Source organism: Triticum dicoccoides, chromosome 7A (genome assembly GCF_002162155.2).
Source record: "Triticum dicoccoides isolate Atlit2015 ecotype Zavitan chromosome 7A, WEW_v2.0, whole genome shotgun sequence".
NCBI classification, from domain to species: Eukaryota; Viridiplantae; Streptophyta; class Magnoliopsida; order Poales; family Poaceae; genus Triticum; species Triticum dicoccoides.
In genome coordinates this window covers 742,484,689-742,490,273 of record NC_041392.1, presented here as the reverse complement: position 1 = coordinate 742,490,273, position 5,585 = coordinate 742,484,689, and positions in this window count along the sequence as shown.

The following is a 5,585-nucleotide window of genomic DNA, read 5'->3' as shown; positions in this document are numbered from 1 at the left end:
TACTCCTAATGGAGCAGTTGGTAGTCTCGCTTCCAGGGTTTTTTTCGTCCCACCACTTTTGTCCGGTTTTTTTTCGTAGGTTAACCGTCGTAGATTTTTTTCGTCGTCTCCCCACTTCATCGGTTTATTTTCACTTCACCCTCTCACACAACGAAAAAAACTGAACGGATCAGAACTTTCCATACTGACGCAAATTATTTAGTAATGTCTTTATGTAAAAGAATCAATCACAATCAATCTCTAAAGATCAAATCTAAATTAATTAATCTTCATAACGTTTGTTTCCTTCCGAATCACGTCCATAACCTTCCTTCCTTGTTTGGACAGAAACTGTTTGATAGCAGAGATTAGGAAGCTTCCTATGAGTGTAGTAATAGAAAGTATTCTTTTTCTTGATGATTCGTTTCCATACTGACGCAAATTATTTAGTAATGTCTTTATTTAAAAGAATCAATCACAATCAATCTCTAAAGATCAAATCTAAATTAATTAATCTTCATAACGTTTGTTTCCTTCCGAATCACGTCCATAACTTTCCTTCCTTGTTTGGACAGAAACTGTTTGGTAGCAGAGATTAGGAAGCTTCCTATGAGTGTAATAATAGGAAGTATTCTTTTTCTTGATGATTCGTTTTCATGCATGATGATAGTAAATTAGGCCAACATTCACCACTATTTATCAACGTCATCAATCATATCCATTCCTATCAGTTTTAAGGGAATCTGCTCGCTATGTCTTTTTTAAGGGGATCCGCTCGCTAAGTCGTCGTCGCACATTATTTTCACAAGCAATTCCCCTAAAAAAAGGCGTGGGTATTGGTAGTTGAACGCCCGCTAGGTTTTCCGCCTGTCGCATCCTCGCGCTGTGCCGCCGCCACCCGCCGAATTTCCAGCCGCCCGAGCCCGTTAACTTCGCCAGCCATCGGGTCGACTGCCCCCGCCCCAAACCCCCATCCCCGAGCACTAGCTATCGCCGCGTTGCCTCCCCAAGCTCCACGCCACCGGGAACGAATCAAGCGCCGTCCCGACACCGCCGTCGCCGGCCCAGCACCTCCAGCCTTGCATGGACAGCTTCAATGTGCAGTCTCCCTTGCTGCCTCACCTTCTGCCAGCGCATGCAGCGGCGGGGTTGGACGCGTGCGTGCTTGCTAGCTTGCTCTCCGTGCGTACGTACTTGCTCTGCGTGCGTCGCACCGGCCAATGCGCATGATGCGTGTGTGCCTGCTTTTCTGTATGTGTATGCCAGCGTGATGCGTGTGTGCGTTGCTGTGTGTGTATGATATAGATGGCCCGAGTGTGTGCATGTTGTGCTCTGCTCTCTGCTGATCTATGTGTTGGTGCTCCTGCTATATGTTCATGCCATACAAATGAAATTTCTGTTAATCTTCTGACATGTTGAGTTGGTTCTCTCTGTCTTCTGAGGGGGTGAATGCAAAGCAGTCTATTAACCAGGCACTATTGCTGAGCTAAATTGACAAAAAAATGTTGGTAGCCATAGTTATAGTTTAAGTAGTAGCGAGTTGTCTGATATGTATAAAGAGCCCGTTGCAACTGAGCCCGTTGCTAAATTGACAAAAAAGGTCGCCAGTGTCACTTGATATGTATGAGAATATTAAATGTATTATTAACATGATTAATATTGAACTCTTAAAGTTAATGTGGCCCCGTTGCAACGCACGGGCGTTCTTCTAGTGAATGTAGTTGTTGAGAACCTCATCTTATCAGTCCTTCATAAATCATCCCAGCCTCCCAGTTGTCTATTTAGCTCATTACAAGAGGATTATCATGGGGCTAATGGAGGTAAATCAAAGTTCAATGTTGAACCTTTGGTACCTGGAGCTCTATCGACTATTGTAGAAGTAAACAACCCTAGAGGCACCAAACCAGTCCTGCTCAGCTAGCTAGATTTTCGTTCTGCATAATTAATATAGCAAGATTGCAGTCATACAATACTAGATTAGCTACCTAATTTTAATCCCATTACAATGTTATTATAGATAGCTTCCTTATCATATATTGATCCATGTTTTTAAACCAGCAATTGTATTGGATTAACCCAACACATTTCACTAGGCTGACAAAGTTGAGTTGCTGCTTCACCCCGGCATGTTGCCGTAGGATGAGTTCATGTCATCATGATTGTGGTCTTCGAAACATAAATAAATAAAGACACTGGTTGAACAATTTTAGTATTTTATACTAATAATATTATTTAGAATGAATTTTGCCATCCGTTGCAACGCACGGGCATATGTGCTAGTAGGTTTTTAAATTCACAAAAAATATTTTGAAAACATGAGAATATAATAAAAGCATAAATATTTTTTAAGGGGGGACATTGAAAACAATTTTATAAAATGAATTCTTAGACGCGAACATTATTTTTGTTTTTGTGAACATTTCAAAAGGAATATTTTCAAATATGGAACATTTTATAAAATGTATTTTATATAAAAAAATTCAAATAATTTTTTAAAAACAAAAACATTTTTCTAAACATGAGAACTTTTCTTAAAATGGAGAACATTTTTTGAATACCGAGAAAATTTAACACGTGGATTTTTTTAAAAGTTTTGAACATTTATCAAAACAGGAACAAAGTTTTGGAATTCTGACCATTTCTTGAATATTTGAACAAAATAAAACTCTGAATATTTGTGTAAACTTTTAAGTCACAAAAAATTAAAAAATAAGGAAAAAATAAAAAAAATATAAAAGATAAAGAGAAAGGAACAGAAAAAAGAAAAATAGAAATGGAAATGGAAAAACAAAAAGGGGAAACAAGCCGGCCAAGGCTTAGGCGCCCTGTGGGAAGGTTCAACTGTTTATCGCTCCATGCGAAAAATAAGGTCTTTACAAATGCGTGGGCAATAATAATTGGGCTCCCTTCGTTGGGCCGGACAGCGCACGCGGACCAATTGCGGAATTCTAGGGAAACATTTTTAAGTTTCTAGCGGATAAACGCACAAAAATTTAGTACCACCTCAGATATATAAAAGAAATTCAATGATGAACAGATGAAAAAAATTGAAGAAACGCACCTTACTTTATTAGTAGGTATAGATATAGATATAGATATAGATAGCAATAAACTTAACGATCATATGCTAAGTTAACAGATGTGTCATGTCCATTACATCATTCTCCTAATGATGTGATTCCGTTATCAAATGACAACACATGTCTATGGTTAGGAAACCTTAACCATCTTTTATCAATTAGCTAGTCTAATAGAGGCTTACTAGAGACACAGTATTTGTTTATGTATGCACCCATGTATTTAAGTTTCCGATAATTATAATTCTAGCATAAATAATAAACCTTTTGTCGTGAACAAGGAAATGTAATAATATGAACTTTATTATTGTATTTAGGGCATATTTCCATCAGTAACAGCAGAGCCGCCACGCACACGTTTATTTATAAAAATGGCGGGGGGAGATGAAGGTGAAGGGGCATGAGTATACGCCGAGTGCTTTCTTTTGGGTACACGGTTTACATATAATTAAGCGGAGTATGCCAATAGACAACACTCGACTTGTAGCGCCCACCGTCACGGGGCCATCAAGTGGTGAGGATGGCCACGGGACAGGTGCTTTGCCGATCCTCGGGTGTGGGCCAAATGGTTTTTGCGGAATATGCCGAGTTTTCTTTATAAGCCAAGTGTTTTTTGAACTGTACTCGGCTTACTCTGGTCTACGCCGAGGGCCCTGTGGTTGCCGTGTGTTTTTTTGCGTGGTACCCGAGAAATAGCACTTGGCTTATGCCCAAACACTAGACAACGCATTTTTTCCCGTAGTGTTTACAGTGCTTTCTTGTGCATGTAATTACCTTGTAGTTGTGTTGTAATTGTTTGCATTTGCAACTAAGTGAGAATTAGGCCTCTTTAGTCTTGACTCAATGTAAACCGCGTGTAATACTGTTGTACGGTTAGTGTAAGTTGATCATTTGCATACGGCTATCAGCTTGCCATTGGCTGTAAAATTTGAATAAAGACTAATTTATTTCCAGACGAATGTGAAATAGACAGTCTCAAACTTTAAACCACCAATATAAATTCATAAGGTAACCATCAATATCTACAAATAGAAATGTTGGCCGACATATGCTTTTTTTTTTTTGGAACAAAGGCTCAAGTAAAGCCCGGCTTTGAATTAACAAAGCCATCAACCGGCCAGGATTACAGAAGACCACCAAGCATGAGCGACCAAAAGATACATGGGAGCTGACTGAGCAGCTTACAACGCAACGCACACTACTACACACCAAGAAAATATACGAGAAAATCCTGCAAGTAATGTCGAAGCCCGCTGCACCCCGAGACCAAAGACAGGAAAACACAGAAGCATTGAGGTTCAGTCAGTAGCATGGAGGCACCGGGGGTCACCTGACCATGGAGCATCGGACAAAACGAGCACCTGTCTTCCAACGCCGAAGAGGAACCCAATCCTCTCGCCTAGGCTCGAAGGCGCCGCACCATCAAATCGTTGGGAGCTCACCCGAGAGCTAGAGCAGGCGCCGGCCGACACACCAGAGCAAGTAAACTATCGGTCCTCGCCACACCAAAGACACACCACATCCGCTGCACTGCCACCTTCCTTGGACACCGAGAAATAGAAGGAAAGCTGCCGGGAGGATCGTCGAAGAAGCAATGCAGAGCACCAGGAAAGAAAGTTGGAAGCACCAGGTGCCACTCCAGTGTCCGCACAAGGGAAGAGGCTTCTGCGGTGCGCGTCATGGGGCTGTCAACGGGAAGAGGAACCCTATCCCCCCCCCCAACCCGGCTCAGGAGCAGAGCTACCATGACACACCACGACCTTGCCGCCGCAGAGCATTACTCCGTCAAGGCATAGACCTGCAGGAACACACATCCTACACAAAAAAAATCACCCCTTGGGCTCGCCGCCGACGAGCGCTCTCCAACCTCACAACCACTCTCCCGAAGAACCAGAGAGCCCCAGGCGGCGTCTCCAAGGAGAGAACGACGCGCATGGCGCCGCCGCCGCCCAACCCGGGACGGGTTTTGGGCTTTCACCCGGGATCTGGGACGGGGGTGGAAAGAAACAGGTCCTCAGCGGCGCCTCCAGGAAGGAAAACCACGCGCGCACGCGTCGTCGCCGCCGTGGCCGGAGAACCGGCCAAGGGATTACCCCAGACGCAGTCCTATACCACCATCACCCCGCCAGCACCGGGTCTGATAGCCAAAGCCACAGATCGGACACCGCCAGAGGGGGGAGTGGACCAGAGGAGGAGAGAAGCACGACCTTCAGATCTGGAGTGAAGGAAGCCCACACCACGACCACCTCCTGCCGGCTCCTCGCTGCCCAAGCTGCCGAGGAGGCCGTTCGCCGCATCCCGCGCCCGCCACCTACCGCGAAGATGGCGCCGCCTCGCCGTCCGGGGCTGCCGCCCCGGCGTCCAGGGTCCTTCGCCAAGGGACGAAGCGACGGGGAGCCTCGCCGCCACCTTCATCAGCAGCCTCCTAGGCTGGCGTACCTCTGGCGGCGGCAAGGGAAGGGGGGCTGGAGGGGGTGGCGGCGCCGGGGAAAAACCTAGTCGCCCCCGAGTCGCCCAAGGGGGACGACG